Consider the following 13,766-nt stretch of genomic DNA (forward strand, 5'->3'; position numbering starts at 1 on the left):
GATCAAATGATAAGAGGGAAAAACACCAGCTCGATCGAGCGGAAACACCAGATCGGCTGAGATAGCGGCAGATTGAATAGGTCATATAGTAAGAGGAAAAACATCAGATCGATCGGAAGAAACACCAGATCGACTGAAGGGAAATGACACAAATCAACCGGAAAGAGAAACACCAGGTTGACCGAAGAGAACACATCAGATCGGTTACTCACAACATCCATGCCCCACTGCGGGAGAGTCCCGTCAGTTGACCGCGGCTGGGCAGGAATCACACGTCCTGGGCAAGGCGTCCCTTCCACAGGTGAGACTCTCACCAGGCCTCGGTTTCCAGCAGTTTATATAAGCAGTTACAGAGTTTACAGAGCAAGCATTCAATGTTCCCATGCGCAAATGGTTATCAGTGGCGTACGTGCACTGAGCCTCCTGGCTAGCGTCCCAGCCCAGCAGTTGTGTACCTGCCTTGTTTTCCCTGGTTATCATCCCAGCCCGGCACAGATGGCCAGTCTGCCCCAGGCCATGACGCCCAAAGGACCTTGAAATTCTTACAAATTGCAACTATCTCCGTGGGAGAAAGGCCAGTTCCCACCACACAGACAGCAGCTTTCTATTTCTTTGTGTGCTGCTGGCTGTAGGTTAATGGAACGGCCCAACGTGGCTGCAGTCGTGTCAAGACACCATCACGCCTGAAGACCAACACCGCTGGACCCCCTCCTCACTGCCCGTTTTCCCTATATAACTGCCTCAAGATTCTGTAACCTTTGAAGATGGGTCTTTGAGACATTAGTCACCTGTCTTCCAATGTGCCGGCTAATCTAACTAAACTTCGTTTCTCGATCTCTAACTCATTGTGATGAATTGGCTCAAATCGTGGCGAGCAGAGCGATCCCGTTGCTCGGTATCAACATCTGTGCCCATCGTCCTCCGTTTTGTACGTGGGACACCGAGAAAGCATGGCTTGATTAATGGTGCGCCAGTCCGTGCCCGGGGATTGAACCTACGAGCCGGGGCCAAAGCAGAAGCTTGCAAACTTAACCTTCGCCACCGGGCGGCCCTGGGTTGATGTTTTTATGGTGGTGAGTGGAGGGCCTGGGGTAAGGCTTTCATATCTGCTTGCCCAGCCACAGGGCAGGAGAGGAAGAGGAAGAGGGGAGCAGTGAGGCTCGAAAGCTGACAGCCATCACACATCAAAATGAAGTCAGACTACTATACGCTGCTTTCTCCTCTATGAAACGGGGGCGGAAAGCCACCTTCCATGGGCAACGTACAGATGAAAGGGGACCTTCCGTGACCCTGCCCTACACAGCGGACAGTCAACAAACATCCATGGGATTCGAGTCTGATGGCCAACCGGCAGCCTCTTGGCTTCTGCAGACAATGGTTCACCAACTGAACTGCCTCGATCTGATCTAAGGAGGGCTCCAGCTGGGGCCAGGCTGGGGCAAGGCAGGGGTGCCGGCTCCCTTGAGAAGCTGAACCAGCTGGCCGAGTCTGGGATGTGAATGAGTCTGTGAGGGGACCGGCCCGGGGGTGGGGATTGATCACGGTAGGAAAGAGCCCACGAGAAGCAAGCGTCCCCGGGGGCAGTTCCGAGGCCCAGATCATAACGTGAAGGTGGCTTGGGCTGGTCAGCGGACTGCAAACCGGTCCCCTCATTTGCCCACGCTCTTGCCTCAGGCTCCAATGCCCAGGTTCCCCCCTCATGTCAACATGCCCCCTCGACCCCCCCCATCGAAATTCTGACTTGTCCTATAAGCCCTCCCGGATGTCGGGAAGGCCTTCCTGATTCAGCTGGCTTCCTGATCCGCCCCACTTTCTCATTCATCGGTGTGTGTCGCATGCTCCGCCGGTAGGGTCACAGAGCCAAATGGGACAAGCCTTGGACCTCAAGGGGGTCACGGCTAGGTGGGAGCCACAACCATTTGTTCATCTCCCGAGGTCCGCTCGTCCTCATCAAACTCGTGTTCTGGCCATTTGGGCAGGTGTCGTGGTCCCGGTCCTGGGCTGGACGCTCCCCAGAGTCAGGAGCAGTGTCTGGCACATCTCTACTCCCAGGAGCAAGTGCAGGCCCTGGCAGGTCAAGTCACAGGTGATTGTTGACCATTCGTTAAGTTGGAACTGGTGGTGATGGCAGGAGGCCCAGAGTCCTGTGGGGTCAGACCCCGGACCCGAGCTCAGACACTCGCAGCTGTGTCTTCCAGGGCAAATCCATTTCCCCAGGGTAAAGACAGGCGCTTTATCAGTCAGTCGGCCTCCCGTTCGGTGCGAGGGTCCGTCCACTCGGTAGTGCCTGTCACCTCCGGAACCGGCATCCCTTCTCCTGAGGGAAGGATCATCCATAGACATGCCCCCCCCCCCACTTGACCGTGAACGCCTAGGGGACAGGAATCGGATCACAGCCGCCTCTCAGTGTCGGGCTCTGTCTGATGGGGGCACAGCCGTCATCCGCATGGAAGGGACGGGTCAGTCCGTGGGTGGACTCACAGAATCAGAGGTGGTTAGGTCAGCGTGTTCTGGTACTTTTTAAAGAAATATGCAGGAATATCACAAAAATGTGCGTGTGACACAGTTTAGAATTAAAGGTGGCACCTCAGATGTGTGCAGGAGAAATTGACTCATTTACACTGTACTCCAGAGGAAATACCAAATGGCTCAAAGACTTAGATGTTGAGAAAGAGGAAGAAAAAGACCTAAAGGAAGATTTAGGAAATTATTTTATGACCTCTCGGTGAAGTTCTTTCTAACTTTGACTCAAAATCTGAAAGCGATTTTTAACAAATTGATAAATATGATGATATAAAAATAACTTTGGATGGAGCCTTAAGCAAATGGAATCATCATCTTAAGCAAAGCCAAAAGACAGATATCGGACAAGAGAAAATATTCACCGCTTCTTACATTACGTACAAAGGGCCAGCCCCCTTAATACGCAAATTGCAGACCCAAGCCCTTATGATGGAGCCCAACGGACAGCCCAGCAAGAGAAGGGCGAAGTCCCCAGGCAGGGAGTCCCCAGAGAGAAAACAAGCGCGGCTCTCCGGCACGGCACGGAGAGGACGCTCAGCCTTACCGGTGATTGGGGAACTGCCAATCAAAACTACGCCGAGCACCATTTCACCTATAAGATCGACCCCTCCCGCTGCCCCCACCCATGCCAGTGAAAGTAATCCAGGACATCCCTTTCTCAGGACAGAAACCACCCGGGGACCCGGACTAGTATTGGGCAGATGACGGCCCGAAGAACACGGACGCGAGCAGAGAGGTCCTGAGGAGGGAGGAGCGGGGCCGGGGGTGGCTGAAGAGCGGTCATCGTCGCGGCGTGTCGGGCACTGGCTGAGCGAGTCGCGGGCACGATCTCATTCGTTGAACGGTTGCTGGGTGTGCAGTTCGTGCGGGGGAAAGAGCAGTGGACGGAAGCAAGTTCCTGCTTTCGGGGGCTCCCGGAAGGCCCGGGAGCTGCCACCGTGCCAGCTCCTCCTTCCCGGTCCCCGGCAGCCGCCCCTCCTCCCCGGTCTCTGCGCCCCTCGTACAGGCCAGGAGGCGGCCCCAGTTGGGCGAGGGCTCCCCGCGCGCAGAGGCGGCCCGGAGGGTGGAGTCGGCCCGCGGGAGCCGCGTCTCCTCTGGGGACACAAGGCGGGGCATGCAGATCAGAAGTGACTGTTTAGCGCGCGAACGACGGAACCACCAGGGATTCAGAATTTCTCCTTAAAAATGTAGAGAATGAAAAATCCGCACCAGAGCCGACTGTCCGGCGACTGCCACCGTACTGTCAAAGCAGCAAAAGAAGAGAGGCCGGGACTGAGCGGGACGCGGCTCACCGTGAGCTGAAGATGGGTGACAGGCGGCCGGCGACGGGGAGGCTAGAGTGGCAAGTATCGCTTCTCGGCCTTTTGGCTAAGATCAAGTGTAGTATCTGTTCTTATCAGTTTAATATCTGATACGCCCTCTATCCGAGGACAATATATTAAGTGGATTTTTGGAGCAGGGAGATGGAATAGGAGCTTGCTCCGTCCACTCCACGCATCGACCTGGTATTGCAGTATCTCCAGGGACGGTGCACTCCTGTAACAACGGTTGCAAAAAGCAGACTATGGTGTTTTGTTCTTCGTTTTCTTTACACTCTCCACGTTAGCGTGCTGGCTTCTGTTTCTCGCCTTCTCGTTCTTTCCTGCAAGCTGCTTATCGTTCTCAGCTTTTCCAGCGCGTTTTCTTTTATCCTGGCGAGGCTTCGCGTGACCCTTACGGCTCGCCTCGCCTCGTGTTGATCTTGGTCTTCGGTAACCACCTAATCGCCAAGGGTCTCCATTACCCACGAGCTGCGTACCCTTTAATGGTCGCCGCTGCAGTCCTGCTCTCTGTGGTAACCCTATGCCCGTCTGTCACGAGAAGCCTGGGCCTCCCAGCTCTTCCCCTTTCCCAGTCTCTTACCCCATAAGGCTCTCGGCATCCTCTCCGACCTCTTCTCCAACCCCCTCCGATTCCTGAAACCTTGTTCTTCCGGCCATGACCCCTATTCTCAGTCTCCCTTCACTTCTCGCTCTAACCTTCCCCTGAGGACGTGCATTCCTGGAGCCTACATCATTCTCGGTGTTCTCCACAGCCACACCGATGATCCTGCCAAACCCCTGGCCTCTCACTTCGTTGACCTCAGCTCTACCTGGAGCCACTCATTCTCCCCGCCCACCTGAGATCTTCTCATTACCAATGGCTATAACTCTGTCCACCTCCAGCATCGCACTCTCCAATCACCTTCCCTCCCTCTGCTACCCTTTGGTACCTGCCACCTTTCGCTATCCCGTCTCCCCCATCCCCATCCCCACCCCCCAATGTCGCTGCATCCCCGTTGACCCAGATGAATTTCCTTTCAGGTACCGTCAGCTCCCTTGCCTCGATCCTGCTCTGTCATGCTCCAGTTGCCAACCTCCACCTCTCTAATTGTGCTGGGCCGCACCTGTGCCGCTGAATGTAGCTGGCCCGAAAACATACAACCAGGCCGATCGGGCTCACCTTAACTCCCAGTGTGCCGGGGGGAAAACAGACAACATTTGCTATCTGGGTTCCGACCCAGGCCTTGTTGAGAAGGGCCCATTGTTTTCCTAAGTCTCTTTGTGAATAACTTCTAGAAGTGAAAATAAAGGATAGTGGGGAGACGACTTTATTACAAATTGACATAAGCATTGCAACATAGCAAACCCACATTTTCCCCTCATATTTCCAGGTTTTGAAGGTCTACATACCGGAATCCGGCAACACCCTCAAGTGCCGCGTACTTACTGCTCACTGACGGTCAGGCCCAGCCTGTGAAATACTGCTTCCTGATTTCAGATGCATCTCTAATAGGTTCTGGCTCACCCCTCCTGCTGCTGCTTCTTGCGCTTGCATCGTCAAAACACAACAGTTGGAGAATTTTTTTATAACCCTTGATAGCCCGTAGTTTTCTTGAATTGGAAATTCTGGGGTTTGAGCAACTTCATCTAGGATACTGCCATTTGAAGACATGCAGTCTGAGATTTCACTTATAAATAATCCTTTTCCCCTCCCTCATTAGAGTCCAGTCCTTTGCTTTCATCTTCTGATTCGTCTAATAGTCTAATAACTCGTCTGACAGAAACGTGCTCCTCTGTTAATTTTCTTTCCTTTGCCGTTATGGCCGGGGTGGGGGGCGGGGGAGTAGGGGGGAGGATTTCCGAATTCTCCACTGTGTTCACCGAAAGCAAAAATCAGACTTCAGAGATGGTGTCTCCCGTCTGCTCGTTTACCTTCTTGAAAGATGATTTGATCGATACTTTTTTATAGCAACACAAGACGAAACCTGAAGGCTCGTGCCATAGTGACGCCTTATTTCACTGTCGCATCAGCCCTGTAAGGGACTCCTTCATTCCTCCACTTATTTCCTTATCCTTGTAGACTTTTTCATCATAGTTGGGGATCGATGAATAAGTGCAGAAAAAAACATTCCTAGGATGATGAGACAGCAAATTTTTTCAAGATACGGGGAAAATAAGATCGCTAAGATCCCGTGATGCGTCTTAGATTTTTCGAGAGACAGAAGCTGGCCTGCCACCCACAGCGAGGCGAGGCGGTCTCGCGTTGAACGTACACGATTTCACCGAAGGTCACCATCAGACAGGGCCACTCTGTGACCGTGATGGATCAAGACAGAAACAAGACCGCTTCGAAGTCACGTCCAAACTCGGACAAAAAAGGAGACTATATTGTCCAAACAACAAAAGTCACCAGACAGCCCCTATTCTTGATAGGCTAAGATGAGTAACTGCTGCTACTTCACCAGTTACAGCTTTGGCCTCGGCTCTGTTCTTCCCTCCTTCTGGATGAGATTTATTCAGCTACCCAATCACAGAATTACCCCGACTTGCTGAGAACATCGGTAGGGGAGGAAAGAAATCTTTTTCCTTCTACCCTTCTGGGTTCTCCATGGCTGGGGCTTTGTAACCAAAGACAGATTAACAAGAGAAAAATAAACAGACGTTTATCAGCATGTATGTCTCGTACATACACGGGAGAAACTCTGGGATGAGTAACTCAAAGGGGTGGCTAGAACTTGGGCTTATAATGGCTGATAAAAGAAAGGGATAAGAATGAGGGTGCCGCTTACCATGACCACCTCAAGGCTGAACTATGGGCAGAAATAAAAAATTACATTTTAACCTTCACTGTCACCAGATGGCCGGTGAACAATGCAGTAGATTTCCCCTGCAGTTAGAACATTTAGAAGGCCCCGGGCACAAGATAAACTGTAGCTGGAAAGGGCGACCGGTCAGAACCGGACTCAGCCTTAAGCTTGCGTTCTCTGCACTTTTTGCCTTTAAAACCAGGCCAGCCCAAGACCGAGGGGGGCACTCACCTGTCAACTTGCAGGTTGAGGTGTACTTCCGTGGTTTGCAAACCTTTAATAAAGCCTCTCTTGTCTTTAAAACTTATCTTTGCCTCGTCAAGCTGCTCATTTCAGTTAACATAGCCTCTTGAAACAAAACAAAGAAACAAACAAACAAAAAAACCAGCTGATTTCCAGAGAAGTGATAAGACGAAGGGAAAGGCCTTTGAGTTTCTGGGGTGGCAAACTGTGGAAAGAGTAAATCTGTGGGGAATAATGGAAGATAAGGGCTAGCCAGCAAAGTTTGTTGTGCAGAGCCCTCCGGTGCCAGTCTCTGGGCTGATAAGGCTCAGGGTCGTCGGTGATTAACTTCTGTACAAATTGATGTCCTGCTTTTAGGCAAATAGGGGGAGGGCAGAGAGCTTTTCTCCTGTCTGCTTCAGCTCAAAATAATCCTTATGCCAAAGTGGCATGTTTGAGAGGTGGCAAATCCTGCTACCCTTCACATCCCGTCCAGAGGAAGGGCTCACTTCCTTAAACTCTCCCAAACCCCTAACACAGGCCCACGTCCTATATATCATAAGCCATTCCCGACACCCTCTTGCTGAGACGCCCACGGTTCCCCACGGTGTGCGTCCTCTCGTTTGCAACAAAGAAATAAACCCAACTCGTCTCACCATGGGTGTGTTCCTGGTGGCCTCTGGCTGGATGGTGTAAGACATGCTACTAGGAGGGCCTGCCAATGGACCCATAAGGTTATTTCAAGATGGAATGAGTTTTATTCTGTTTAAAAAGCAAAAGCAAAGCAAAGTTTTCTCCTTTTTTGTTGGAAGACCTATAAAAGAGGATAGAAGTCATGAAATATCAATATTTACAAATAGAACCACTCAGAAAGAAACTTAACAAAGAGAGAGCGAGGGCCGGCCGGTGGCGCAAGCGGTTAAGAGCTGGCACAGCTCCAAGCGGCGGCCGGGTTCGCTGGTTCGGATCCCGGGCGCGCACCGACGCACTGCTTGGCAAGCCATGCTGTGGCGGCGTCCCATATAAAGTGGAGGAAGATGGGCACAGATGTTAGCCCAGGGCCGTCTTCCTCCAGCAGCAAAAAAAGAGGAGGATTGGCGGATGTTAGCACAGGGCTGATCTCCTCACACACAAACAACAAAAAAAACAAAGAGAGAGCGAGAGAGAGAGAAAAGGTTGTTGATCTTGTATCTCTTAAAAAAGGTTGTTGATCATCTCTTAAAAAGGTTGATCTCATCTCTTAAAAACGCTCCTGGGGCCTGGGCCAGCTGGTGTGGTGTATCAGTATAAAGTTCCCGCGTTCTGCTTCCAGCAGCCCGGGGAACCTACTGCGCCGCTTCATCAAAGCCATGCTGAGGCGTAAGGCGTCCCATGGTAGAAGAGCGACAACTCTACAACTGTGGTACACAACTATGCCAACTGGGGCTTTAGGGGAGGAAAAAGAAAAAGAGGGAGGATTGGCAAGAGATGTTGAAGCGCATGGGGCCAATCTTCCTCAAAAAAAAAAAAAAACAAAAACAAAACAACAAACAAGAAAACTGAAGAGGAATTAAAAAGAGAAAAAGAAACCCTCCTAGGGTAAGACAGGTGGGTAAAAGCACAGAGGGACAATTGACATATACGTATCTGCATCTGTATATGCGTGCACGATGTATGTAACACTACAACAGTAAGAGATGATGTTAGGTGGTGGGTGTTCACTGTAAAATTGTTTCGACGTAGCTGTGTTTGATACCGAGCAAGTGGCCTGGCCTGCTCACCACAAGATAAAAAGGCCAAGCGGGCAGTGGTAGAGAAAGAACTTTAATAAGCCGTAGAAGCTAGCATATCGGAAGATGGTGTACTATATGTCCTCAAAAACCCATCTTCAGGCGTGAAACTTGATCTGGAATTGACTCCCACACAGGCAAAGCGGGGGTTGAAATGGCGGGGGGGCTCAGAAAGCTTGTCGGGTGATGGGTGACTGCAGAAGCTGTCGAGTAGCTTTCCCTCACAGCAGAGAGATCTGCTAGAACTGCAACATTCCTGAGGACTCTGAGAAGAAACTCTCCAGTTGCTTCTTTGCTCTGGAGACCAGAAGGAACAGTTTGGGCAGAGGACATAAATTTTCTGCTAACAAGTTAGTCTTTCTACCGGTCACAGATTAGTTTGCCTCCATGTGCAGTTCTAGCCCATTTTTCCAAAGCACATTGTGAGAATAAGATGGGGAGGGAGCATACGGCCAAAAATGGGGGCTGAAGTTCTAAGAGTCCTTCGCTCAGGGGTTGATACAGGCTCAAGACAAGGTTGACATGAGGGAAGCTTCATTGTAGAAAAGAGAAACTCAATTTGTAACTTTGAGATGGCCTCTGACAAACTAACTGGTCTGGATCTGCAACCCTCCAGTGAGATGTAACTGCTCTGTAGATTTTACTCACCCCTGCTTGTGCAACGTGCCTCTCCAGCTATGAGTATAGACCATAACTTTGTTCTTTTGAGTTTTCCTTAGGAATGTAGATGATCCCCCAACAGAGAATCTGTGCTAATAGCCATCATCAATGAAAACGGAAAGATCTGGTGTGGCGGCTCCCAGTCTGTGAACACCAGAAGGTCAACGTTCCTAACCCCCTCCCCACCAACTTCACCACCAGCCTATACTGGCATCCTGCTGTACAAGACTGGGTGCCCTTTAAGATGGTTTTTCAGACATTAGTCGGCCATCTTCCCTTCCTTGCCATGCAAGCTGTGATAAAAGTCCCTTTTCTCCTACCACCTTGCTCTCTTGACTATTGGCATGTCTCGTGGCGATGGCAGAAGGCCCCACCTAAGGCTGGCAGAGAACAATTTGGCGACCCAGATGGGACTGATCAGTCCTGCTCGTGCCGCGCCGACCTCAGACGGGCAACCTGTTCAGTGTAAGTCCCTAGCTGGCGCCGAGTGGCTCTCTTTGTCTCAGGGGAACTGCCCTACCATCGCTTTCCCTGTACTCCGACACCGGCTGCCTCCTAACGCTGATTGCGGTAGGAAGAGGAAACGGCTAAATCTGGTGAGTCGACGGGATCAATCTGGAATAGAGTAAGTCACCTGAGGACGCTCATGAACTCTCTTTCCTCTCCATCTGGGCTCCTTCCGCTTTCAGGAGGGCCGTCTGAGGTCCTTCCACTACGGCCAGGGCACATCTGGGTTCCAATGGGACTCATCTCAGTGGGCACTGGAGTGGGAATACGGTTGTAGGACTCTTGTACCCTGAATCTGCAGGAACTAGTGTGCGCTGGAGTCTGGTTTTTCTGTGTCTGTGTCCACGTCCTGTGTTGGTAAATAGTTGAAAATTGGCTGTTTGGGGACTGAGTTTATTGGTGATCATAACAAACTCTCTCTTTAGAAATTACCCTGTTTGTTATGGCCACGTTGGGAAAAAGCTCCTAAAATGGGAGAGTGCAACTGTAAACAGCTGGCAAGGGTAACCCTGGGATAATTTAAAGTTACAGTGGCCACTTTGGGCTCCTTTTGAGCTTCGAATGGAGAAAAGAAATCTTTAAAGAGTCGAAGGCTCCACCCCTAGGAGCTCTCCTCTCGGTTTCGGCCTGATTCACTTTGACCCCAAGAGAGGTGCCCTCTCTTGACGGTTCTGGTTTCTGTTCATCTGTTTGGGCACCTGGAGTGATTCCAGGTATGGCCGATAGGTCAGTCTCTTTGACGGAAAAGGTTGCAGTTTCTGAGCTTTTGAAGGTCTCATGGCTCCACCCCTGGGAGCTCTCCTCTGGCTTTTGGGGACCTGGAGTGAGTCCAGGTTGGCTCACTGGTCCATTTGACTACGAAATCTGGAAGCCTGTTTTGTCTCCTGTCAAGAATCTGCAGTTGAGTATTTTATGTGCCTACTGACAGGCCAGTTATGGGGACAGGATATCTGTAATTTATTCTGTAAACTGTCCTGCCAGGGTTATGTGCCCCAGCATAGGAACTGTTGTTTATGTGACCTTCATCTTGATAGCTCTTTGGGAAGTTAGCCGTTAGGCGCAGAGGCCTGATCACCTCTCTTTCCCCTTCTTTGTCTGTTTGTCACCTCCTCTGTTGTCACCAAGTCGAGATTAAAGTTCAGGCTGGACCTGAGCAGAACCTGGACCTTCTGTAAAAATTGAAAACTTGAAGAAACTTTCTGCCAGAGATTTAACTCTCAACCCCTGGCATTGGGATCCCCGGCCCCCAGCCCGCCTCCAGGCTTTTGCCTCTTGCTTCCCCTGGCTTGCTTTGTGCCGGCTCAGGGACCAAGTGCCGGGCTGAATGGGACTTGACTAAATCTTATAGCTATATTGATGCCCGCAGTTGGGTTCTGCACCCTTCTCCTGCCCCTGTCCAGTGGGATACTGGCTTTAGCCGCCATGGGGAATGCCTTTAGCATCCCTGGAGACTCCACTCCTCGGGTGCATTTTAACTGATTGGAAACCATTTCTATTTGGATGGGTTATGCCCCAGAAACTCCATCTTAGGGAAAACTTGGGAGTGGTGTCTCTTCGCCTTTGTGACAAAGAGTTGGACAGGCAGATCAACCTATAATGTCATTTCAGTTGCGGTCTAGCCAATTCCCCTGAGAAATTAAGAGCAATCGTCCTTAAAAAAAATCAGCCTTGTAAGACTGGAAAAGCAGCTCTAGAGGCAGTCCAGATTTCACCCGGTTCCTTTATCGGGAAAGGATTATCGCCTCGCCTCCTGGGAGTTGCGTTATCCAGTTTATCACCAATTCCTGGCAGACTGAAGGAAAAAAAAAAAAGAGTAAAAGGCCAAGAAGCATGAGCGTGAGGCGCATTACAACAAAAATCTAACATCTCAGAGGTCTTCTCCCCAACATACTAGTAAAAAAAAGGCTTAAAACGAAATTTGGATTCGTAACTAGGAGCTTTGTATCACTGTTACCTGGAATCTGTATGGCAGTAATTTTAAAACCACAGCTTTAGGAAACTCTGTGTATCTGTGCTCTATATGTATGTTACATATGTGTGATGGCATTTTGACCTCCGGACGGAATGGTTGGGTGGAAATTAAGAGCTCTGTTCAATTGGCTTAAAGTAAGTGCCTTCACATAAATTCTAAATGTAATAGAAAATTAACTCCAAATGTCTTTCAAGTTAACATGATATAAATTAATCTTTGAGTAAATAAAAGCTTGAGTTTAAGTCTGTTGGTTTGATTGACAATTGTTGAGTAGATGAAAAATAAGTGAGAGTTTTGGGAATGTACAATAATTATGTTTTATGGTCTGTATACTTGGAAAAAAACAGCTTCCAAATTCTTTTGGTAACTTGAAACTTTAGAGCTTTTGCTAAATTAATGATAAAAGTTCCTTGAGGTATCTGGGGTCATTTTCAAATAAGATAAAATACTTGAAACATTACTGCTAAACATACCCTAAGTTTATCTTACTTTTGGCTTATTACAGAAAAACTAAAAGGTTTTTTAGGTCTATTAAGTAAACACGTCTTGTGTTTTTATTGAAAGATTGTACTATAAAGTGAAGCATGTTTCCAGAAATTATGAGTGCATTTGCCATGCATAATTTGCCAAGAAATAAACTTGCACAAGCCATAGAATGTTAATATAAAAGAAAGTTTATAACTGCTTCCTTAGTTTTTTACTTAGAAGTCAAAGTCTATATAGGGTTAAAAAAATTCTAACTAATATATGTGATTAATTTTTTTCTCCAAAGCTCCAACAGATAGTCGTATGTGTCTGGTAGTTGCACATCCTTCTAGTTGCTGTATGTGGGACGCGGGCCTCAGCACTGGCCGGAGAAGCGGTGCGTCGGTCTTGCGCGCCCAGGATCGAACAGACGGACCTTGCCAGCAGCGGATGCACACTATAGCATGCAAGCCACGGGCCAAGGCTCCAATATATGTGATTAAAGTTACTAAAAATCATTAATAAGGAGAACAGCTCTGTATACAAAGGAAAAGTGAGATGTATATTTTCCAGAAAAAAAAAGGTACAAAGAATGGAATGGTTGGTTAAGAGTAAAGATAAATTTGTCCCAAAGTACTAGAAGGGAAGAAAAGAAAGGTACATGGGACAAATTCTGAATGTAAAAAGCAAGTTATAGAAGGTTTTGTGGAAGAGGAATTCTGGAAAAAGTTTTATGCATGGTCAAGTTGAGCTGGGATTAAAGTAAATCCAATTAAGTAAATGAGTTTTAATGTCAAAAGTAAGCTGGTAGAAAATTGAAATTTGGTCTTCTTTCTCTTTAAAAGGATAAATTTTCTTGGAACTTGATAAAGAGGTTATAAAAGGATTTTTCTTTACCTTTGAGTAAGCTCTACCTAAAGACAGAAAAACTGTTAAAATAATCTCCTATGTTCAAAAGACTGAGGTCTCTCCAAGTAAAGGTTTTTGGACTGTTAATGCTCTGTTTGTCCTTGACTGTTTATATTGTTGACAAGCTCCCCAAAATTCATATCTTAAATAAAGTCTTTTGACTTTTTCTTTGAGAAATTGTCAAAGGGCCCTGGGACTTCTCAAAGAAGTTTGCTCTTCCTATAAGTGATGGAAGATACTAAACTTTATTGAGGTCAGTTTGATATGTTAGAATTACATGTGAAGCATTGTCAAATAAGTGCTGAGGTGGTATTATGTGGGTGAATAGAGTATCTGATGTAGGTGTTTTGAAACTGTATAACGTTGCTGGAAATTCTGATCTGTCTCACTGGTTATCAGTCTGGTTCTGATTTGACTATTTTAAAGTATTGTATGTCACAAATTATTGACTAAATTTCTCTGTCAGTTGCCATTTTTAGGGTCTTTGCTGTTTATAGATTCATTGTTGCTTTGCTCTGATGCTTTTGAAAAATATATTTCATCATCTTCAGAGAAATTCGTGGAAGGGACTCTGACATTTATTTGGAGTACAGAGCTTCCTGATAAACTTGCAGATCATAAACCTGAACTG

General features: G+C 48.3%; 1 non-coding gene across 1 annotated transcript; it reads left to right on the plus strand.

Annotated features, from left to right (window-relative positions):
• The first annotated feature begins 3,871 nt into the window (after positions 1-3,871).
• On the plus strand, positions 3,872-4,062 carry LOC147915031 (U2 spliceosomal RNA). Its single transcript, XR_015554851.1, has one exon. It is a non-coding gene; the product is annotated as a U2 spliceosomal RNA (small nuclear RNA).
• Positions 4,063-13,766: the final 9,704 nt, after the last annotated feature.

The sequence above is a fragment of the Ceratotherium simum genome, chromosome 16 (assembly GCF_057802395.1).
Source record: "Ceratotherium simum simum isolate JZ-2026a chromosome 16, ASM5780239v1, whole genome shotgun sequence".
Classification (NCBI taxonomy): domain Eukaryota; kingdom Metazoa; phylum Chordata; class Mammalia; order Perissodactyla; family Rhinocerotidae; genus Ceratotherium; species Ceratotherium simum.